The following is a 25073-nucleotide window of genomic DNA, read 5'->3' as shown; positions in this document are numbered from 1 at the left end:
TTACATCCCCATTATTCTCCAGGAGAATTATCTCTTCAGAGGAAGAAGCAAGGTTGGTCTGAGAGAGTCAGTTCTTGACAAGGACATGTTGATGTTATTTTATCCCCTCATTCTCTTTTAATCCTTATTAATTGTTTTGTTAACAGTCATGGTGCTATCGACATCATGATGATGCCTGAGTCATTAGAGAGCATATGACTGTCTGCTTCCCACTGATCTCTTTTGATGAAGGGGTCTGGGTCCTCTGGGGCTAAGGCAACAGATGCTAGTGAAACACCTGCCAAGAGCAGGAGGGGTTGGAACAATGCATGTGGTGGTATCCAGCACCAGAAAATTAATAAAACCCAGAGCCTGACTGTTTCATCACTTCAACAGAAAGCCACAACTTAAGCAGAGATCAGAGAGGATCTCAACACATTCTTGTGTGGCATCCCAGGATTACTGCAAATGTCCTTCCAAACCAAGGAGTTCACTCCCTGGTTTGGGCAGCGTCTCTCAGTAAACACAATTTTTGGTGCACAGATGACATGTGCACTGAGTCACCGAAGTACAGTGTACTTACGCGGCGCACCACAGAAACCATTATGATGTACGTCCTGATATGCGGAGAAAGTTCGGTGTGCTCATGGCCCCACAGTGAGAAGGAAGGCAAGGACAAACAGGGCTGGGGCCAGGCTGCTCCCTCTGACCACTCAGCCCATGCAGGCAGGCAGGCTGTCCCTTGGGTGACTTTCCTTTCCCATCCCACTGGGGTTCCTGGAGGAGCCTGTAGAGCAGTGGAGGGTGAGTCCTGCAGCACAGAGCTGCTGAATCACAGAATCACAGAATGGTTTGGGTTGGAAGGGACCTTCAAGAATATCTAGTTCCAACCCTCCTGCCAGGCGCAGGGACACCTTCCACTAGACCAGGTTGCTCAAAGCCCCATCCAGCCTTTCCTTGAACACTGCCAGAGATGGGGCAGCCCCAGCTTCTCTGGGCAACCTGTGCCAGTGTCTCGCCACCCTCACAGTAAAGAATTTCTTCTTAATGTCTAATCGAAATCTACACTTTTTCAGTTTATAGACATTACCGCTTGTTCTGTCACCACAAGCCCTCGTAAAAAGTCCCTCTTCAGCTTTCTTGTAGGCCCCCTTGAGGTACTGAACAACTGCTTTAAGGTCTCCCTTGAGCCTTCTCTTCTCCAGACTGGACAAGCCCAACTCCCTCAGCCTGTCTTCACAGGAGAGTTCCTCCAGCCCACTGGCCTCCTCTGGACCCACTACAACAGGTCATTTTTATGTGAATCCTTGAGTATTAACCAGCTTTCTTGTTACCCTACTCCATCCAGGGCCTTATCCCAGGGTACTTTACCAAGCAGAAGACGTGAACAGGACTGTGAGAGCATGTGCCTGTGCCCTTCTTTTGGACCAAAGCAAGCAGATACAGTAAATACCTAGTTTGCAGATGGCCAATATCATGACCCTTTTGGGGCACTCAAACTGGAGGTGATTTCTCTCCCACTGAAGTCAGCAAAAGACGTGAGCAATCTGTTTTATTACTATTATTATGACATGAAACGAAAAACTGTCTTGGTCTTCACAATTTCACTGCTTTTCTGCTCTTCTTAAACTGAGTGAGCTCCCTGACATGAATGGTCTGGACTCTCATAGGCTTTCTCATAGGCTTTCTCATAGGCTTATAGGTGGAAAATACTCTCCTGACACTTGCAGTTTGCTGAGTCTGGACAGGAGTGTGGAGTTACAAGGCTGGCTTTCAGGCTGCCAGCACCTTGACAAAGCTCACAGAGGATAAAGAACAGAACCTTTAAATAACTGAAATCCAGACATCCCAAAATGACTCAGAGGCAACTATCCTGAAGCAGATTCAGGAGTGAGTTCTTCTCTTATACCATTAAGTGTCCTATTAGCTTTAATAGGCTGGAATGGGCACAGTTCTGCTCACTGTAAACCAAACTAAACTCTTGTTTTTTAGAACTTAGACTTGCAAGGACACAAAAATCCAAGCCTCTTGTACTGGCAGTTCTAGGAAGTTCAAGAAAACCATCTAAAAGTCCATCTGAATATGTATATATTAATATATATAATATATAATATATAATATATAATACATATTATATGCCCTATTAGCACCATGAGCATGTTAAAAAGCATGGTGTATTTAAAGAAGACTGGGAAATTGGGAAGGAAGGAGATTTCAACATGAAACTTAAGAAGTCCTTAAAGGCAATATTTAACAGTGAAGGATGTTCAACCTTTTCGTAGGTCATGAGGTCCTGAGACTTGTGCAATTACCAGAAAGTTGTTTCATGTTTGTGGGTAAACGGGAGTGATATAAAGTAACACTATGAAAACATGGGTGAGGTTCTAAAAAATACTTGAATTGGTCTAATAGTTCCTTCCTGTTTGCACTGCATCTCAATACAAGTCAGAGCCAGACAAGGCTTTTTAAAAGCCCTTCATCTTTTCTCCAGCATTCAGTTTCAGTGCTCCTATGTAGGAAAATCATGCACATTCCTACCTTCAGGCTATAAAATTGCATATTTCAATCATGATGATTGAAAGTAAGTCTAGTTAGGCTGACAGTAACGGCTTGCAGCTCCTGCCACAAAAGCAGATGACATCTGCATGACAAAGACCTTCAAACAGATGATGAATACTCAACATTTTACTCCAGACCATTAGCACAATTTCTGAAACATAGCATTGTCCTAGCTATACTGCAAGATCACAGTGGGTTCATACCTGTGCATCTCCAACTTCTTCTTGCTGCACTTGAAAAGACAAGACAAGCCTCTGTTCCTCATAAAGCCTTTCATTATAAGGTTGTTCAAGGTGCATTGCTGAAAGATTGTAAACGAGAGGGACCATCTGAGGCTGACAAAGGCGACTGACTAGAAAAAAATACTTAGAGATGGGGCATACTCAAGAGGAACAAAAAAAATCTGAAACAGATTTTTCTCTGTTCTAAATTAAGGCCACCAAGTTTACATCCAGTTTGTATGATGCAAATCAAGATAATTCATGAGCTGGCGGGTAATAGTGCCAATGAAACCTGATTTGCTTGAAACTGATGAGGCTAAACCTTGGTGTTTCTGGGCTCTGACCTCAAGTAAAGGAAAGGCTGTGCTGAGGTCTTTCCTTCATTGGTGGCAGAGCAGCTCAGCAGCTTCTGTACTAACATCTCTTTCCCTGAAACATGGAGCATTTTAGGAACTTACTATCTGTGTTTCTCCTCCCCGAAATCTGAGGAAAACTGGCTAGAAGATTCTAAAGTTCTTAGGGATACTTATGCAAAGGTATACACTTAAACACTGCAGTTACAGAAACCTCAGATCTTTATGAACACAGGCTAAAGGTATGGCAAATTAGACCAAAACCAGAGTTGAGTGAAGAATTCTTCAAAGATTTTGGTCAATCTTAAACCTATTATAATTTTATTATGTTTTCAAATAATAAGATCACTGATGAGGGGTGGTGGTGGTGTGGCTTTTCTTTTTGACAGGATTTGCTGCAAGGCAGTGATGAATAATCCTGTAAATACAGTATTTTCAACAAACGCTGTGCTGAAGCTGCTCCTGTAGGCATTCAGATGTGGCTGAAAAAACATGCAATACCATATGACTTTGGCTAGCTAACTGTGCAGCTCAGATGCTGGGTCTCAGATAAGAGAACAAATAGTTGTGGTGAACAACTTGTGAGCCACTCACAGACAGATGTTTACTTGTGGAAAACTTTCGGCTAATGGTGAGTATTTCTGGAGAAGTCATGGTCTGTTTACAGGCAATTTCTGGCATGAAGGGACTATATTCATCAATTAAAATGTTTAGTCTGAATTGGTTTCCAACTCTAATTGAAACTAAATGAAGAACTAGCTAATCTGGGTTGTAGCACTTTTCTTTTTAAAAGCTCCAACACGTGTGCTGCTTCTTGATGTATTGGTAACCATGCATGAGTTTATTCAGCTTTGTCTTTTCTCAAGGGTGTGGTAAACATGCTTCTTTTCTTGACCTTCTGTGATGGCTGACAGGTTCTTGATGAAGTATCTCTTAAAACTTAAGAGAGAAGAAAAAAACTTAAGAGAGAAGGAGATTAAGAGCAGGAAATTATAACATCTCTAAATAATGCTAACGATATCACATAGGTCTGCCAAACCATGGCAACTCACAGCTGGTTGCAAAGGGATTGCAAACTTGGTGCTCAGTTTAGGAAGGAGCATCCTCACCTCGTGCCTTTCCGTGGAAGCTTTGCTCTAACATGAGCCTGGCTGGGACTCTTCATCAGGCTGCACCACTCTGTCAGCAGTAGCTGTCACCCAGCCAGAGAGGCCCTAATTTCCCTGGTGCGTTTCTCCAGCCTCTGTCACTGCTTTGTGTTGGGAATAAGAAACCCCATGTCCCACTGCAGCTATGTAACAGAAATAACCCACTGTAGACATCAGGGTGCTGGTTGGGTGCAAAACCACTGCAGACAAAAGATAATGCTGACGACAAGAGCCCTGGTGTAGGAAGGCAGGAGCACTCTGCAGCTCACGTATGCTGCCAAAATTTATGTCAGTCTATGAAATAGAAAGCTCTTTGCAAGATCTGCCCCGAAAAAGAAAAGGCATTTGGGGTATGGATTAAACCTCAAATTCCGTTTAGAGGCAAGAACACCAGTCACTGCTGTTGGAGTCTGGGATATGCCTTACAAACAGTGTGTGATGTCAACTCTGCTGGTCCATCCGCAGGGAAGTGAACCTAGGATGGCATTAGCACACAGCACATCTCCCTGGATCTCTAGGGTCACCCAAAATTTCAGCCTACCATAGCTCTTCTTCACCAGGAAAGTCCAGAAGCACTTCCTAAATGGGACTGTCCAAAGGCAAATGCCAGACTGGGGCAAAAGGAATGTGGGCTGATTCTTCCCTGCCCTTGTTTTTATGCAAAAGAAGACCAGGTCAAGTGGGAGTTAAACTGTGCCTGTAAAGCAGAGCAGCCAAAGGTTCGTATAAGCTGGTTCTGGCAGCCAAATTAGTAGTGTTGATGAGCTAACTGTTGTGGCTGCTCACCCTTGTGATTTTCCAGGCATTTGAGAACAGCTGGATCTGTCTATAAGGAAAATGCGACATACTGTCTCTTAGTTTTATTGTTGTTTTTGGCAACGTGGAAATATCTTCAGCATGCTCCATTACCCAATACCAGAAGACAGCCTTCTCATAGAGAATATGTTTCAGCTTGTATCTTACTGTGTAATGAGCAAGACAGATTTAAAAATACTACATTTTATGGCAGTTTAACTGTACATGCAGTCTTTGGAAAGCATCAACAGCTAAAGAGAAAACCAATATTTGTACTCAAATGTCTCTAAAACCACAGAGCCTGTGACTGGAGCCAAGAAATAAAGCCTGTATTACCACTCTATGGGGATTAAAACAAGAGTCATTTGGGAACCAGGGGTGTTGTCTGGGCTGCACAAGCTGTTGGGATGAAGGGGTGTGCTGGAATAGTCACAGACAAGCTAGTGTGTCATAAAGCGAAAACTAGTTGGTGCTTTTTGGGTAAGCGTGTGACTGAAATGCTGGAAACATCTTTGTCTTTTGTTTAGTAGGAAAGCCAGATGCAATAAATGAGGTAGATTTGCTGGGTACGGATCTCAGAAAAAAAAGGTTTTCCTTTTTGGCAACTTTATTCAGGTTTTCTCTAATGCTATTGATGACAAACACCACATATCTCAGGTGACTAGAAGAATGGAGCTAACCTTTCAGAAATGTGTCCCTCAATTCCATGGTGCAAAATAAATGGAGGAAGCAGAAAGAGCACTCACCATTTAGTGCAGCCCCCAGTGTCATTTCTTCAAAACACTGCTCTGTGACAGTGAGGGAATGCTGGCCTTGATCTTCAGTAGAAGATGATCCAGAACAACACAGGGTTAGTAAAACACAGTCCTGAAGGCTCAGAAACCTAGAGGCAAGGAAAAAAACAAACCACCACATGTATTATTTTTTAAATCCCATGATTTCCCAAACTAACCTGACTTATGATTATTGGGAACTGGAGCTTGGACAAGACACAGCACTGGGAGACAGAGGAGAGGAATGGGTGGCAGAAAGTGGCTCAGTTTCCTCACTGGGGTTGCAGCAGTGCTGGCTTGGCTGGTAATGCAAATAGAAAGCAAAATAGCACACTGAGTCTGCTGGTAAATGGTGTTATGTCAGTGGAAAGAGTAGTCCTGAGTTCAGTGAGCACTTCTGGGTGAAGACAGAAGACAAAAGCTTTCCAGGCAGAACCAGTAAATGAAGAAAAGGCCATGAGGAAATTCCTGAGGGATTACTGTCAGCATTACTGTGACAGATGCTGGTTGCAGTCCTGGGCACGGGCCCATACAGCTCAGACACAAATACCCTTCATCCAGATATGTCCAAAAGGCGATGTCCTGCACCCCTAAAGAGCCCCAGTGGCTGTCCATGCAGGGGTTTGGCTCCATTAGTGTCCAGTCAAACACCATCATATCTGTTGGTTTGTGTAGTCACAAAAACATTGCCATAACCCAGAACCACCATGGGTCTGGGCAATTTGGAAGCAGGCTCCCAGGGGCTTGAAGAGCATGAGTGAAACATCAGAAACCTGATCAACATTTCTCAGCTTGTCGGTAGGTCTCTAAGAGAAACACACATTTCTGAGGCTTGGTATCTTCTAAATGATATAAAATAATTAGGAGATTGGAGAGACAGGCCGAAACCACGGGTACACAGAGCTCTTTCCCAGAAGTTGGAAGGGTGTGTGCATGCATGTTAAGAGTCTGCTGTCCCCTTCACAGCCCCTCACTGGCTTCCTCCTCAGAAGAGGCAAGGCGGGGCTGAACTCAGCTCAGGTACAGCCTGTCCTCTGAAGGTATCTGCAGACCCTGCATGCCAGGGGAGTGCTGCAAACCCTGTATTCCCAGTGCATTTTCCTGTCTGGCATCAAGCCTCCTCATTAGTTTGAGCGACAGGGGTGGCACTGCCAAAAGGAGATAGTTTAATTACTGCTTCCCTCCCTCCTCCATTATGAAGTGACTGTAAAGCTGCTTGATGCTGAACCTGATCCATCCCAAGGAACTGAGTGAGCGAAATATTTAAGAGGGCTATTTACTTAGGCATCAGACCCACAGACTTCCTTCTTAGCTGTCTGTATAACAAAGCCACTGAGTACTTCCACAGCAAATAACACGATTTATTAGGACTGTTCTGGGTTCCTATGCTCATCTCCCTCAACCATCTCCGCAGACAGATGGTGCATAATGGAATCAAATAACAGAGGAAATGGTTCAAATCAAGGGACATCAGCATGAGGCCACCCTGGACTGGAAGGCACTCAGACCAGGGGTTTTGGACCCTGCCATTCTCAAACATAACAGCTTGCATGAAATCTACAAGGGTGGGACAAGATGGGATTAGTGTATTGGAAAGCAGGAAGTCAGCTTGCATGTACTTGGTTAGAGTGCTAGCTTGATCATAGCATCTCCGGAAATGCTTCCTCTCATTAAAAAGCCAGTTTAGCTGTTGCAAGATTGTAATTCCCTTGGGGTATCTGCCAGCACACAGTATATGGAACATGCTGATAGCCATTAGACTGGTAAGCCCCACAGCAAGGAAGTGGCTGTGATTAATTGACAAACAAACTGGTAGATGGGAATAGACCGAATGAGATGAACAGACCACCCAGAAAGCTGGTAGTCCAGACAAACAAATTCTGAAGCATGAGCACAAGGAAAGCAAGAATTAGGTCTACTTATTGAATTTCTTGGGGGGATCCTGGTAAAGAAAATAGAAGAAAAGCACTTTTCTATCTCCTATATGGGGTGAGTGAGGCAGGGAAGTGAATAAAGCATTGATGCTTGCAGGAATGCTTGGGACGCCTTGAAAGAGCAGGTGAGAGAACAAGAGTATTGTGACTTGAAACAGAATTCAGAGATGCTATATCAGACTATTCTTAAGTAATTAAAACCAAACAAACTAACTAAAACCAAACAAAAACCCACACCAAACTGAACACAAAAACCAGAGAAGAATTAATGAGTTCAGAAAGCATCATTATACTGTAGCTATCATCTCCATGCTTATTCTGAGGTATTAAAATCATATATGGGAGTGGGATTCCAGCCTCCAGGGTGAAAGAAAATAGATCTAGCCCCACAGACAGGCTTCCAAATAGCAAGAGATGAGGCTAAATGATAATGGCCATATCAGGCACAAAGCCACAGACTCAATTCAGGAAGCAAGACAGAGACAAACCAGACTAGCAGAGCCTGTGGGAGACAGACAATGCTCCTGGAGATCAACGAAGAGCAAACACAGTGCCCTTCATTTAGAAGAAGAGGTAAGAGAGACAGGGAATTATAAACTATAATTTTATATAACCAGAGAAATATCAAAGAAGTCATCAAAATTTATTTTTAGGCTCCTAGAAGGTGAAAAAGAGATGAAGAGCAATTAACAATGATATCTCAACGACAAATCATTTCAAATCACTCATCCTTTCAAGGATAGAGAAACAGGCCTTGAGAATTAGGTGAAGTAGAGAAGCAATACGTCCTGACTGTATGAGGCTTTTCCCCAGTACTTTGCAAGATATCCTTATAAGATCGCTTGGGAAACAGGAACCAAGTGGAAATCATATACAAAGAGTAGCTGCCAGTGATGCAGCATTGCATTGGAGGTTGGGTACTGAATCTCCTGGGGATAGCAGTATTTACTGTTTTCTTCAATGACTGGAAAGATGAAAGAAAGAACATGCTTATTAAATTCAGATCTGCTGCCAAGTTTCCAAAGAGCTGGAAGACAGGGTGAGAGTTCAAAATGATCTTGACAAGTTGGAGCAAAGGTCTGAACTGATGGAAAAGGGGAACAACTGAGAAAGCAAATTGTAAAATGCCGTGCTTGGGTAGAAAAACAATTATCTGTTTCAGCACAAGACTGAATAAGCTGGCAAGATCTCAGGCATGTAGAAGAAGACCTGGGGGGTTACATATGATGCCAGGCTCCCTGAATCAACAGTGTCAGGCTGCTGTAGAAAAAAACCGGACATTTTACTGAGATGGGTAGATAGAACTGGTGCAAGGCAAAGTTGAAAGAAATGTGAGAGCCTTGCCAGAAGACCGAAAGGAGATGCTCTAACAGCACTCAGATGTGTAAAATTGCATAGAGGAAGAGAATTAGCTCTTTTCTGTGCCTCCTGTAAGTAAGATACAGAGTGCTGGAGGAAACTGAAGGACAAGAGGTTTGAGGTTAGTTAGATATTAGATCTTCTCTCACAGTCAGAAACCACCAATACAGATCCCTAGGAGGGCTGTAAAATCTCCGGCCTGATGAGAGGCCAGACTTAGATGGAGTTGGTACTGCCATGGGCAAAGGGGACGGATGCATGTGTTTACAGAAATACCTTTTCAGCTTTGTTGTTTGTTCTTCTGGGGGAAATACAGCAATGACCCATAACAGTGGCAAAACCGATTATCCAAGCTGCAGTGTGGCACATACGGTGTGAGATAGCTGCGGGCTCAGGACTGTAAAATTTGTGAAGCCAAAGACAGAAGTGATGGCAAGAAGGCAAAAAGCCCACAAGCCTGGGGAGGTAGGCTTAGGGGCAATGATGGTAGCTCTCTCTGCCCATATTCCTGCTCAGCACCCAGCAAGCGTCTGGGAGTGCCATAGCCCCACTGCCCAACCTGCCCCCAGGATGTGCAGAGGAAAGCTGAGCCTGTTGGCAGGGAGGAGGCTGTGGTGTGAGGATGGTGAGCACTTGCCACCACAGAAGACAGCAGGGAGCAGGGCATGGCTGTCCCTTGCGGTGCTGCCAGATCTCTTGACACTGGCTTTGATGATTTAGGTTGTCCAAGCTTTTCCATTGCAGACAGATTATCTTTAGTAACCTATAACTTTCTAAAGTAACCACCTGGGAGACAAACTTTACATTTCTGAGCTCAGAAAAGAGCAAATTTTCAGTGACCCTTTATGAATATTGAGCAGATGAGGACAAAGTGTACTTTACTTACTATGAAAGTTTAATAATCTGTTCTGGATATATGTGTCCTTCCGTAAAGCAAGCAATAATTTTGAATATGTCAGGAAGACAAGGAATAACAGAGATGCCTGCAAGTCTCATGGTAAATAGTATTTCATTGTCAGGCTCTGATTTACGTTGTCACTTAGGATCTTAAAAACATTAGGCTTGAAAAAAAATCCAGCACCTTAAAAACCCAGCACTGATGTACAAGTGTAACACGGCTGAAATCAGCTTTTGAATATCTTATCACATTCACTCTCTCACCCTGCAGAAACCTGTCATGATTGACAGAGTGCTTTTTTTCATGATGAGGGGTCCATTTCACAGTAGTCAGGTCAGCGGCTGGGGCCAACGGAGATTTTGGCTGGCACTGAGCAACTACAGGGCTTTTAAAAACAAACCTAACAAGAGACACCAATGAAGTTTACCAGCAATGCATTACTCATGTTACTCTTTGTCTGTGCTTGAACTAGGGATGGACAGAAGTTTCTTGTCACTTCAGGTTTAGCTACAATTAATCAGCAACTTTCTAAATGTCAGGGATCCATTAGCTCTTAATATTGGCAAGGATTAGCACTTATTACATAGGGTTTGCTGTAACAGATAGCTGGATTATCAGCTTCTTCTCTAATTGACTGCTGCATATAGCAAAAAGTACCTTCTGGTAAAGTAATTGCTGTAGGAAAGTAGTTGAGGTGAATTAGGTCTTTGGTACTTTGTTCTGTAAAAGCAGTGTGCCAGGACTCCCAAGGGACGTCAATGGAAAACTGCTAATTTGTGAAAGAAGAGTCAGGGGCTGAGGGAGGAGTAGTAAGGAATGGTTGCATAATATGGGTCACTACAAATAGGAGAGAATAAGCACAGTTATGCTCCCCTCCTTTTCCTTCTGACCAAGCATCCCAGAGCAGCACTGACATGGTCAGAGAAATCAAGTGAAAGACTCAGAGGGTTTCAAGGAGTGCTGGGCCAGGCCATCTGCCAAGATAAGAACAGATTAAAAGCTAAAATAAAGTACAATATAATACTGACACTGACACCAATGCTAATAATTAAAAGTGAGAAAGAAAAAAGAGAGGGAGAAACCCAAAACAACAGTTGTGCACAATACAATTTCTCACCACTGGTGCCCAGCCTATCCCCAGCAGCGATCAGTGGCTCCTGGCCAACTCCCCCCAGTTTCTATACTGGGCATGACGTGCTGTGGTATGGAATACCTCTTTGGCTAGTTTGGCTCAGGTGTCCTGTCTCTGCTTCCTCCCAGCTTCCCGTGACCCTCCTCGTTGGCAGAGCATGAGACTGAAAAGTCCTTGATTGGGGTAAGCAACACTTGGCAATAGCTAAAACATCAGTTAGTCTGAGAAAATTGTTATCAGCATTATTCTCAGACTAGTGCCAAAATACAGCACTCTACCAGCTACCAGGAAGAAAACTAACTCTGCCAGCTGAAAAGAGGACAACGGAGGTCAAATGTTCTTGTCAATGTCGCTCCATTCATGATGTTTCTCATGAAAACTGAATGAGAAATTTCCAATCCCAGACAACCAACAGTGAGCTGGGCAGTCCCTTCTCATACAACAATGTTGGAGGATCAGTCAGGACAAGGACATCCAGGTGCCCCTGCCAGGGCACTTTGCCACATCTGTGTGGCGGCATTGCAGAAATGGGGAGAGACACCAGGTCATCTGTGCTGGTGCAATTCCTTGGGCTCTGCATGCACCCAGAGCATTGCTGACAGAAGGAAGCAGAAATAGTGCAGAGCCACACAAGTCAGCTGAGGGCTGGACAGGGATCCTTGTGGTTGGAGATCAGTATATTCAGCCTTTCTGATGGGACGTAACAAGGTCCAACAGCTAGGAGTTGGAATCAGGCAAATTCATACTTGAAATAAGTCTCTACTTTTCCAAGCCAGGAAATGACTATAGTGCAGATTCAGTACTGCCTGGGCTCTTGAAGGAGAGATTAGATATCTTTCTGAAGGATGTGCTTTGATGCAGGACAAATCTCTTACCATATGTGTGTGCAGCTGGGTCAAGTCTGATGGTTGCATTGATCATTTCTAGTGCTGGCTTTTACACATTCCCCTTCCTCCTTGCTCTGTTACCTTGATGGCCATCTTATTCTTCAGCTTCTTTTTAAGCTGATGGCTGGAGTTAAAGTGTGCTTGGGGAGGTCAGCCGATACCGCCTGGGATATTTGAGATGGAAATATTTACCCTGCTACTTGCTTCTGCAAAAGCTGGGGAGGAGTGTAGCTGCTGGTGCTATTCAGCTGAATATGGGACGCTGGGACCACAGCAGCCATTGCCCTCTGCCACCAAGAGACATTTCTGTCTGTCATCTCCACACCGTTCCAGTTTGCCCTGGAATATGGACCGTGCTGAAGTCATAGCCCTGACTGTGAGATAAATGGATGGAAAGCAACAGCCCATGAAACACACAAGGACAGAGTATGACCCATCTGTTTTCATGGAACTTTTTGCGCCGAGGTTGTGGACAAGTCAAATATATAATGAGTGCCATCTGCTGGCAACCGTGCATAGAGTATTGGGGATAACGGAGTAAGCAGTGCGGGGTTATTGTATCCTGCGCGCTTCCTCTGCTGTTCGGTGCTGCACGGCTGTTTGCATCCCCGGGCTCTTGTTGTGTCATGGCCATAGGTGCTGATGACTAGACAGGTGAACATCACAAGCCTCGTGTCATCTTTTGCATTCATGAGCTGGTGCTCCCTGCAGCTGCATGGTGACAGAGGCAGATGGGCAGGCATGAGAGCAGGGGCCTTGGTATGTAGGTCTGGCATCAACACAGGGCAAGAGGGAGACAAGGCCAGCAGGATGGTATGCTGGAAGGTGTCGAGAATGGTGCTGAGCCACCACAGGAGGAAGCAGCCTTGGGGAATTCTCTCTGTCCATGCCCCCCTTCAGAGCAGAGTCCTCTTTTCTGGACAGATACGCCACTGTGGCTCATCTGGTGAAAAAGAATGCTTCTTTTATGATGTGTATAGGTTTGTGTTATTTCTGAGTCATTACGGGAGATTTAAGCCTGTGACTGCAGTGGTAGGTAGAAGGTGCACAATGCCCTACAGCGTGAGGTCCTTACAGCCCATAATGTATATGCAATCATTGTCAGATCTCATAACAGGGCTTGAGAGCTTCTTCACATTGCTCACTGCTCTTTCTTAAGCCATCACCAGGGAATGTTAGCGTGAGCATGCGGGTGTGTATGTAGTTACTATTAGCTAAAAAAAACCCTAGTATCATACAATCCAAATAAATCCATCGTGTTTACCTTTGTGGGTAAGAATCTTGAAAGGTAAGAAAATAAATACCAATTACCAAATATAACTACACAGTTATAATAGTACACAGTTATAATAATGCAGCAAACCCCAGCCCTTTGTCAGGCAAATGTATTTCTGTGCAGGCACTTCCAAGACATTTGAACAAGCGTTCTGCAAGAAGTTTTTGCTAATAGATGTGAGGACTGTGCAGCACTTTAGAGAGGTCATTTTTGTTCACTGATGTAATGGTGTAAATCCCAGTAGAAAATAAGATAGTCACATATTATCTACAAGGCAGTTATTCTCACTGAAGGTAGGCAAAAACCTAATCATATATACACCTTTTATCAGCTAAAGGAGCTGAAGTATGCTGTTGACCTGGAAGGGACTAGACTGAAAAACGTTTTTTTGCTACAACATGCACACATTACCCGTTTAATCTGGCAAAACAGTTATTTCCTTCCTGCCAGTTTTTCAGGGACACTGCTGTATTTGGTTTGCCTGATACTGGAAACTCCCCGGAGAATAAAAACATGTGCAATGCATATGAAAACCCTTGTTCATAGTTTTCAAGTGATCCTAAGTTAGGCATTGCTTCCTTTTCCAGCGAAAGTAATCACTAGTGGTGGCATGTGAATCCACCAGCATCATAAATCTGATCTTGAAATAGGCTTACTTACTGGAACTGTGCAATGTGGCTCAGCTCTTAAAACCAAAGTTGAAGAAGGTTGTCTACCTCAAAGACGGTTGGTCTTGCAACAGCCTTTGGGTGTGAACATGAAAGCTCTGAAGAATGAAAACCATGAGCAGTATTTCTGCTGTTTTGGCTTGAAGTCTCATTGTAATGGTTGTTCCAGATTTTCCAAACAAGAACTACTCAAGCAAACACTTCCTGAGTTAAGATCTGCAGTGGACCTGAAGCCATAACACAGGCAAAACGAGGAATAGAGAGTTTTGACTAAGTCCTCCAAATGCCAGTTTGGTTCATCTGCTGTGTTAACATGGTATGGGCAGTGTCTATGAAGCAGTGTTGCCATAAACATGTTTGAATATACTGCTTTTGTAAGATATTACAAAGACAGTAAAAACTTGGACAGAGCAAAGTCAAGAAAATTTGTCTAAATCCACTTCCTACCCAGGAAGGCAAGGAAAGAAAGGAAGTCACATTCCAAAGAGTTATTTTCTCAGTAAAAACAACTCAAAGCTGGAGGGTGCTTTTTGCATACTCAGGGGTTTAATCAAGGCTGAAATATGTAAGACTGTAATAAGACAGTAAGACTGACTGTCTACTACTGAACTAGCCAGTATGAAGGAAAGGAGAGGCCTTTAGAGATGCTTTGAGGCTTCATTCAATGAAACAGCAATCAGAAAACTCCCAGTCTAACCAGGAAAGTAACTGATCAAGAGATGAATGATGAAGGGAAACATCTTGGAGTGCTGCTGAATTGGATTGTTTAATAGACAAGAAGATTCTAAAAACACTGCATGGCCTTAGAAAAAGGTAAAGGAAGGCATCTCAGATGAAGTCTGTTCGGTGCAGCCTTCTGTAATTTGTTTTGTGATTTGCAATGAAGAATTCAGCCGGCTGTTTTCTATACTGAATTTCCAATTACCTCTGGTTTTGGCTAGGCTAGTGGGATGGGTGCATCTTTTGCCTGTGTCTGCATGGCTGCTTGCATGCCTTCATGCTTTGGCGGCTGTACAGTGTGATCTCAGGTGAATCTGGCAGGAACAAGGCATGCTGTTGCTCCAGAAGCAGCAGATCTAAATAAATCAGTGTGAGCAAACGAGGCCCTGGAGGTGCCTGCCTTAGGGAAGGGCCTGGATATTTCAAATTCTGGTGTACATCTGCCATTAACCTGCAGAGATAAGATTAAAGACTGGAATTACCAGGTGTCAGCTGCTGTAAAAAGACCTCCTCTGGCAGATGTAAGGACCACCTAGCAGTGAGGCGATGGTGAGACAATTTGCAGCTCTGAGCTGTCACATGGTGAGAGGATCCAGATGACACTCAAGCAGTCAAGGTGGCTTTAGTCCTGGGGAATTGGACTTGATCCTTTGCCCTCTGACAGCACAGAGTAAGTTGAGCCTTCCAGCCCTTTTCAATCTGTTCTTATCTTTATGCCAAATGAAAATACACTAAAAGGTTGATGCTGTCCTCTCTCAGAGCCTGTATGTGTACTATAACAATTAAATTATGCTCATGCTGTATCAGCCTAGAGTATTGATTTCTGACCAGCAGCCTGTCTGGAACTGAAGATGAAGGGTGTTGCAGCGTGGTATGCCAGGTATTCAAATACATGGCTTTCCTGCTGCACTTAACCTAATCCATTCTTGTTTTGGGAACTAAGCTTAAAATGGTTGAAACACCAAATTTAGGGATGATGAGAGGAGAGAAGATAGTTGAAAAGCTGATATGGCCACTGCAGTCAGCACAGATTTCTACTGGGTGGGAAAAGACAAGTTGTATACTGCCAGGCCAAACAGAATATATAGCTCTGACCTGAGCTGAGGTCAGTAGATGTTCTTGCACTGACTTAGTGGGATCTGGCCTTTGCTCAAGTATCCCATGCAAGTCCATGGAGAAAGGGAATGTGATGCAGACCGTGCATATTATGCCCTACTACAGACCTTGGCTTTGCTCAGGGGACTAGGAGGAAGTGTGAATAAAATGTTCTTTATATAGGGTTATATCCATGGGTGTACATTTGCACGAGAGAGGAAAGGCTGTCAGTGCCCCATGTCCATCATTCCTCTGTGAGCTCTGTGGTTATGGAAACATGATGGATTAAGTGAGCATCTTGCCAGCTGCTAATGTAATAGCCTCTTTAAACCCAATTTATTTATACTTGAAAAGAAAAAAAGAATGTAAACTTCTTCCACAAATATTTACCATTTATTTTTACAATATGTGCTTTCAAAACAATAATTAATCTCCAAGTGCATTTCATGATTACTCCAGTAGCTAACCATTTATGCTTATATGGTACATACACATGCAGAAAAGGCAGATGAATTGGGAAGGAGACTAAATTCTTTGAGAGTCGTTTGTAGCTCAAAGAGAGAAACTCACAGATGCTTCTAACTGAGAAGAACAGATTGATTCCAGCTATGTAAAGTCAATCAAATCTCTCTTAAATGACTTTAGAATCTGTTTTTTAGAGATCCTAGGTAAACAGAGCTGCTTTGCTTATAAACAAACCGTTTCAGAGAAACATACATCTAGTTGTAGACAATAGTAAGATTTCGAGGCATTTCTGCTGTTGTCTTGTGATCTCATGTACTTGAAGTGACACCCACTTTCCTGTTCCTCCATGCTTAGAATTGGAAATAATAGCATATAAAATCTGAAGTGCTTGAGAATAAGAAAGATCAAAGTATTTTGGACTGGGTTTTTGTAACACTTTTCCACCAATCAGAGCCTGTGCTGGTTGAAAACAGACAGACTGAATCTGGTGTAACAGGGATCAGTGTGTACAAATTCCAGCTACAATTTTAGGAAACAGATGTGCAAAGCTGGACTCCTAACAAGTCCACAGTGCATTTGCACAGAGCAAATCATCTCTGGTTTAGGAGGAGCTAAGTTGTGCCCATTTCTCACAGCGTAAAGACAGTCAGACCTACTTACTCAGCTGTTAGGTGAGGTGGATCCTACCCTTACTTTGTAAAGCCCTGAAGACCCCATCTTCGAAAGTACCAAGCTCCATGCTTGCTTGGGACCTTCAACTTTGGTCACTGGGAACCGTCTTCATTCTCCATACTCCCATGGGGCCTCTCCCTAGTCTTCAAATGCACCACAGGGCTCTGTTGGCACCATAGCTATATATTTCTATCGCACACGCACCGATCTGGGGGAGCTCCAAGTTTTCTTAGGTATATGTTTCAAGACACCATGATGCTGCTGCCCTCCATGGGATTTGCAACTCCCTTGGAGCTTATTTTCAGATAGCCTCACTTCTGACACATTGAGAGTTGCCTGTAGGAGCAGAAGAAAAGCTCCAGCACAGCTGGGAAATACAGTTGTCTAAGTGTACACATTTCCCAGTTGGATAGCTTTAGTCTGTCTAACTGAAGAGCAGAGAATGAGCTGGGGGTCAGTCTAAGGTGTCCCTCCAGAAGGCACACAGAATCCAGCCAGGCTTTTAGATCCTACGTTAAATGCTACACTGTTCTTAGGGATGCCATCTACTGCTCCACCAGAGAAACTGGGAGCCTGGTTGTATGTCCTGCTGGGGGAGGTGGGGTGTAAGAAGCACTCCAGCCCACACATGGAGAACCCTGCTTTGTACTAGCACCACACTAGAGAAGATCCTCAAAGATGGGAACATCCTTCCTTGGTCTTGGAAAGGCCTCTTTGACATATCTGTCCCTGGAAGAGAGAAAAACTCTTTCCAGACATATAACCTAAATTTCTTCCCCCTCCACTCCATCCCTATGTAGGTACCTTCCACCTTACCCCTACCCTACCTGTACCACTCACCCCGATCTTCCTATTTGTGCAGAACCAACAACAGAAAACTAAGTTTATTTTATTTTGCAATGACAATCTTACGTTGTTGGCTGGTTAAATGGATATTTTTTTTGGGGGGAGGGGGAGGGTTTGTGTGAAATGTGGGAAAGAAAACATTGTTTTTGTTTCAGGATATATTTTTTGGACTCTGTTACAGTTTCTGTCTCTTCCCTATAACTCTTGTCAAAAAGACTTAAACAAGATGAGGAGAAGAACTCCAGATGAATAAGACTAAGTGAAATTAAATGATTGTTGGGTTTTGTTCAACAGAGGCTAATGAATTAGTTGGAATGATCTGTTCATGGTGGACTAATCTCTGCTTTCCAGACACTCAAGTTTGGACACTGGAGAATACCTTTGTGCAGAGATCCTTTTTTTGAGGACTCCGATTTTCCTGGGTGATAGGAAAACTGTGAATCCTGATCATATTGTAATCATTTTTGGTGTAGTTATGCTTTCCCAGCAGATGTCTAAATGTTTATAATGCACATATGTTTATGATGCACATAAACACCTTCAGCTTATGGAAGGGAAGTTATAAATGTGGTGCTCTCTCTGTTCTGTGTGCAAATCTGGCACATCACCTTCTGTGCCAGCAGAAAGGCTCTTCTGTACTGAATCAGCTACCTTTAAATCATCCTCTTGAACATAACACCATTTCTTCACTTAGCTTGAAGAAATGTTGCCTAACAAGAAATGTGGATTCTAGATTGAGACATATAAAATTGATTTTAAAACCTAAATAAGGAAGAAAAGGAGGCAAAAGATGACAAAAAAAACCCAACAAACATTGAAGAGATAAACTCCAAGAATATTTGATAAATGAGGTAAAAATAAACTCCACATCTGGCTTTGTACTGACACTTGAGGAGATATGGCAAGCAAAACCCTTAAAATAACCTCACTCTGAGAGATAACAAAGCAATAAGGTTTGCCTTTTTATCTGAACTCCTTGGATGCTGACAGGTCACATTAGCAGAACTTGCGGTAAGTTGTCATTTAGATAAAAGAAATGAGAGTGCAGTTTCTAGGTTTTAATAAAAAACTGAACTTGCTTTCCTGATCCAGGAACGTGCAGGAGGTGGGGGATAACTGGGGAATTGCCCCTGGTGGGTCCCCTTTCAAAATGACTGTAAGTACATCTAGTAACAGATTTTTGTGCTCACACCCTCACTCAAAATGCCTTGTTTGCCCAGTTATGACCTCACCATGGCTCTTGGTGGAAGCCTACAGATTGGTTGAAACAGTCCTTGCTGAGCTGCTGCTGAGCTGATGAGTGTGGGTCCATCTTCCTGAGCACAACCAGCAGTGAGATGCTGGCTGCATCCTTTCTCTGCTGACTCCAGCTCTTGGGCTCACCCACACAGAGCAATGGGGAGCAGCAGATATACTGCTCCTACCCACCGAAAGCATTAGCACAAAGTCTAGGTGAATAAGTTAAAATCCTCTTACACCAGAAACTGCGAAGGTTAGAGCAGCAGTGTGGAGTCACACAGGGTGAAGATGGCAATGCACAGCAGATAAATGTTCATGGCATATAAGCAGTGGATTATGGAGAAGTTTACTCAACTGGAAAGGAAAGGCAAGAATGGTGCAGGGTAAAATTCAGGTGACCTTTAAATTACCGTTATTGAGTAAGGATGCATACATGCTGGAACACATGATGGCTGGAACTGACCCTTTTAAGCAGCCTGAAAAAAAAAAATAACATTATTGGTTAGAGACTTTAATCTACATTTTTTTCATTTTCTTCTCATTTTAATTGTGCAATTTTTACCTTAATTTTCTAATTAATCTCAGAAGTCAAATGAATCAAAAATAGATGTGGCTTAAAAGTGTCATTAGAGCACTGTGTTCAGCAGAGGAGTTAGTGGTAAGCAGCTGAAATACGATCTAGTTTCAGTGAAGGTCTGTCCATGTGCACCAGGTTTGTAAGGTCCTATTGTGGCCCACATAGTTGATAGCAGCACCTTGCTAGCATGCTGCTAACCAGCCACTTCCAGCAGGTTTCAGATGCCAAAGCACAGGCACCTAATGCCACATGAGACAACATGAAATGTGTAAGAAATCTGCACAGGGCTGATAGATGTGGTGCAGAACCTACAGGAGACCCACACCTTGCTGGAGTGGCACATGGAGGCCAGAAGGGGTACGTAAGATGTCGCAAGTTTAGGTAATCCTAGACCTCTACTGACTAACTTATACCCACGCCTGGCAAGAAAATCTCTATGCATAGTGTTTCCATGAAATTGAGCAGTCTTCAGAAGTCCATGAACCCACGTGTTTCTGGCAAGTTCTATTCAGCGTGTATGCAAACCTACTCACAAACCTCTGGATTAATATTACATACAGGTACTTGAAAACAGAATTGGGATCAAGCAGTTTCTGTCTTGGCCTGACAGTTACTGATTTTTAGATTAATTGAGGATCTTGGTGGGATGAAGTCCTCGAGCAAGAAATTACTGTGGGATGCAGGTATTCTATACTCTCACCCTGCTTCCTTTCTAGCCACCTGCCATGGGACGTGGGCACATAGTAGCCCACCTGTGTAGGTGGAATTTGGGTCTGATCCAGCATGCCTACTGACATTTTTCTATCACAATTTAGTAAGGCAATTCTCTTATTAATTTCAGACACTTAAAAGTACAGTGCTCTGAAACACTTAACACCCAGGACTCATTCTACCAGTGAAGAGAAGAAGTATATAGGTGTCTTAAGGCAAGAAGAATTGCACATGAAGGAGGCTTTTTCTCCTGAGGAGACTCAAGGTTGCTGACCTGGGTTTAGATGACTAATTTTAGGTACGTATGTGAGGTGATAGAACTTTCACCCATCCTATTCCCAGGCATAGAGAGAGGTCTGAGGGACTCAGAGGTTTTCAAGTGCTAGCAGCTTCCACTCAGATCATGAGCTTTTGGCAAGCAATAAAAAGAATAAAGACTATGTTTGATTCAAAGTCTTTCCCTTCCACCCCCATTCACTTGCCTTTTGATTTTGAATTTTTCTGCCAGGATCTGAATAATCTACAGCGTACTGACTGGCATGGTTCCCTACAGCTGAGACACAAATGGGAGGGAGAGGGCAGATAACTTCTTTATCTTGCCAGCAGGCTTGTTTTAAACAAAACTACTGCATCAGTGTGTTGCTGTAGCACAACTTCTGTAAACTGCTGTGTGTACAGACACGGGGCACAACTGGTGCACAATACTGATGTCAGCCAAGCTATAATCAGATATGCCACTAATCTGTGAGAAGCAGTGATGGTGATTCACTATTCCTTCCTATCTGCTTGCCCAGGAGACAGTGCATTGCAAGCTGGGCTGTAGTGATAGCCCAACTATGTGTGTTTCCAGGTAGTTAGCACCTCCATATACGCTAACCACATAGTCAATGGGATTGTTCACATGCTTAAAATTAAGTGTGTGTTTCAGACCTGATATTCCCATATGAGGCCCTGGATGCTGCTCAGGACTGCACAATTCTAAAACTCTCTGAAGAGTCCACCACTCTGCAAACTGATGGTGCTCAGCCACTTCCCTGGAGTAAATACCCCTGCTTTGCAGTGTCATTGTGTCTCTAGAGCCCTTAGACAGGATATTCAGTGTCCCACCCCTTCCAGCATTCTCTCTCCCAGAGAGGATGTCTTATCATGAAACTGTGCCCATGAGTTAATGCAGCCTTCTGATGGCACATCCTCTCGGGTTTCAGTGAAAAAGCAACGCATGGAGGCTCTCTGGATCAGAAAGCCTCCTTCAGTTTTTTGTCTTTGAGTCATGCAGTGCTCAAAGAGTAATAAAGCCTCTTAATCCTCATCTATAAATAGGTATTTTGCATAACTACACCAAAAGAAAAAGGTATTATCATCAATAATAGTTGCTGTTGCTTTTGATTAGAATTCTACTTTACCAGAGAAACATATAGCAATTCAGCATCTCTGCCAGTGGTCCTAACAAGTCTGGAGCAACTGCTTTTAACAGTGTCCTCCTCGATGAATGACAAGGCAGAAATAGCAAAACAAATGTATGTAATTTTAGGTCAACCCTCATCATTTCCAGGGTGCTCTCCTTTGAAAGGAGATTGTAGAGATCAGCCTGGTCTTCCTCCCAGCTAAGCCAGACAGGCAGCTTCCCCAGAGGAGCAGAAGAACCTCTCTGCTCAGTCCCAGCACTGTAATTAGGCACCAAGTGAGGAGAAATGTGCCCGTTTAGACAACGTTAGAGAATTTCAGGTTGTCAAGGTTCCGTTCGTTGTGAGACAGAGGCTCAAATACAAGCACAGACTGTTTAATTTTTCTCTCTATTTTTTATATGTAGTATAAATGCAATGCCTCCTTTACTAGCGTGAAATGCTATAGCTACGATCTAAGCTACAGAGGCAAGTGGGTTTCCATCACTTGAAGGTCCAATGGTCTGCACCCGCCCTTGTGGAGGGAACAACAGTCCATTCAGCACAAAAAGCAAGGTAAAATCTGAGGGATGGGGCTATAGGAAATTTGTATGAAAATACCTCTTCAGGCAGCTGCCTTCTCAGGCTTGTGCACAGTTTTGATTGGAGAGACAGAGAAAAGGGAAAATGAGCTACCCATAAATAATTGTTTGAAGTGCCATTTTTTTAGCATTTCAAGTATTTAGCAAGAATAGGAAATCACAAATCTCTCTTTTTCTTAGGGATCACAGCCAATATTCGAATGTTATATCTACCTACAAATGTCACCTATCATGTCACCTATTTTTGGTTCAGAAAAACATTCAAATATAGATGACCTACATACATTTGCCTTCTTTTCTGCATGCAATAGGGTGTGCCAGTTGACTTTTTTTTGACTGAGGAGTGCAAGTGAAGAGCGTCCACAGGGATAATCTGACTAGGACACTCAATCCATCTGGATCACATCAGTCATTTTCCCTCACATATGGACATAGCAGAAAGGCAAAGGAAAAACCTGATGAATTGCTCCCTCAGATTAGCTGGCCACTTACATAAACTTCAGGCTTATTTCATAAAATGTGGCCCAATACTTTCCTAACCTCACCATACTTCATGACTTTTAATTCAACCCACCCAAATGCCTATTTAGCATCTAGGATGCTTAACCAAGCATGCAAGCAAAATATCCCTGAGGATCCCATCACACAAAGTGCATTCTAGCAACTTTTAATGAATACTTACTGACTTAGATCAGCTACTTTAAAGTTATGTTTTACAATCATTTAAATAATCCTCTTGCTTATTCAGGACCTTTTCAGCAATGAGATCATTGATGAGAACAACACATGAAATCTCTGTCCTATTTGTTCCTGGCTGAACATGTGTTCCTCTCCCAAAATTAAGAACAGAATGACTGTCCACTCCATTTCCTACCCTTGTGTAGAAGAACTAAGTAACTGCTGTCTGGGACTTGTCTAATCTCTTCCTACAGACCTGCAGCAATGGAAACCGTACGGGGTCCATGGCAAAAGCTTCACTGTTTGAAAGCTTCACTGTCTATAATACTGCAAAGTTCTTCCTGATGTCTTTTTCTAGTTAAGCACTGAACATCTCAGTCAAGAAATAGATTCAATTTCTTTTGAATCATTTAAAGAAATCCAGAAGTTACCTTTCTGGGGCAGGTGAGTCAAGTTTCTTCTAACAATGAGGAATGTGTGGCTGCATTTTTACAGAGATCCAAAAGAACAAGTAGACACTTGATTAAACAGATGAAAGGGCAAAGTGTTGAAACCGTGTTCCAGGAACAAGGAATCTCTAAGGGTTTCAGCAGCTCTGTCTGCAACTAATATAAAGTTGTATTGCCTATTTGACCCTTTCAGATTAAAACATATTATCCAGCCACAGAACTGTGGATTGTAATGTTTCCTTGATGTGCAATAGCAGTGAAAACTCTTAATTCACCAAAAGCCCTATTTATCCAAGTACTGCTGTACCTGTCCTCCTTTGTTTTAATGTATTGGGTTTTACTGTGTTAGACACCTGAGACACAAGCTCCCTTTTCTCAAATATTTCACAAGAAAGGGTTAGAGAGTTCTTGCATTTAACAAACTGGTAGAACTAATTCCTGCTCTTCTTAAAATGTTGCTATGCAATGGCAGCATGTCAAGCTTGGACATAGTCACTTAAATATATCTTACTCCATGAAGCCAGTACTACAACATCCAGCATGCAACCCCAGGTTGGGTGCAGTCATCCAGTCCCTATGAATGTTGCAGTAATCCTGTGCTTTGTCACATTAACAGGATTGTACATGTGGCGAATACTGTGAGGATCACAGTTTAAACCCCAGCTTTGGGATATGTGACAAAATATGTTATTTACTCTCCTCTTGTTTTTGCACAAAAAAGAAGAAAATCACCCTCTTTTCTTCTTAGAGTGGGTAATGCTACAATTCTCAGTGGCTTTAGCACCAGGATTTTCTTATGTAGGAACTGTTCCCTGGCAGACCGATTGCTGGTCCCTTCCTTTTCCTTATTATCATGCACAACTGCTGGGACTGATATGCCTGAACATATATAGCTGGTCTTTATGTGCAGAGCTGAAAGTTAAAATATGAACTATACGACTTGGCTTTCTTTAAGAAGCAAAACACAGCTAACCCCTGGTCTCATGAGGCCAAGCAAGCTGATACTCCCTGCCACAGGACACGTCAGGAATGGAGACACTGTATAAATTGAAGAGGTCTGATCCGAGTTGTTTCCAAGAAAGAAGAATGAAATCTGGCCTGTGTGAATGTTTTCACAGGAGTCAATAAAGCTGTACGCTTCTGGCCTGCTTTTCACTTGATAACCAATACTAAGCCTTCAACAGCACAGGATCAAAGCTCATCCTTAGGGAAATGGGGAGTTTGAATATGCTTGCTGACCTGCCAGCTCCAGCTCTTCTAGGGGCAGACAGCTGCCTCCACTTTTTACCACCTGCCTCCTCATGTTCTATGGGGTAACTGCTGGGAGCTCTGCTCCCCAGGTTGCTTAAAGCACTCCCTTCCCATGGTCACCTCTACCCAAGCTTATCTCCTTTCATCTTCTTTTCATAGGTTCACTATTGTACCCTTTCCCTGCCTATGCCTACTCAGGACCTCGAAGACCTGCTTGTGGCTTCCCATTTTCTGACCAGTTCATGTCTCTACCACTGACCCACCTAGGAGCTCTCATGCCTCTGCTTTCTCATTTGTGTACTGCCACACAGGATATACTGTTCCTAATACAAGTGAGGAGTGAGATGTGTCTCAGTGATGGACCAAAACTGACCGAAATCTATTGCTTTCTGAATGACAAACAT

General features: G+C 43.2%; 1 long non-coding RNA gene across 2 annotated transcripts in view; it reads right to left on the bottom strand.

Moving 5' to 3' along the window:
* Nucleotides 1-3473: 3473 nt before the first annotated feature.
* LOC136014296 (uncharacterized) overlaps nt 3474-25073 on the bottom strand; it is a 33213-nt gene continuing 11613 nt past the window's right edge. For both annotated transcript variants that reach the window (XR_010612615.1, XR_010612616.1), the window contains exons 6-8: nt 19430-19495; nt 5802-5938; nt 3474-4051 (exon numbers count right to left, since the gene is read on the bottom strand). This is a non-coding gene — a long non-coding RNA (uncharacterized LOC136014296). The remainder of the gene's footprint in view (nt 4052-5801; nt 5939-19429; nt 19496-25073) is intronic.

Source organism: Lathamus discolor, chromosome 5 (assembly GCF_037157495.1).
Source record: "Lathamus discolor isolate bLatDis1 chromosome 5, bLatDis1.hap1, whole genome shotgun sequence".
Lineage (NCBI taxonomy): Eukaryota > Metazoa > Chordata > Aves > Psittaciformes > Psittacidae > Lathamus > Lathamus discolor.
The sequence above is the reverse complement of the archived record's forward strand: the minus strand, read 5'-3'. Positions and strand labels throughout refer to the sequence as shown.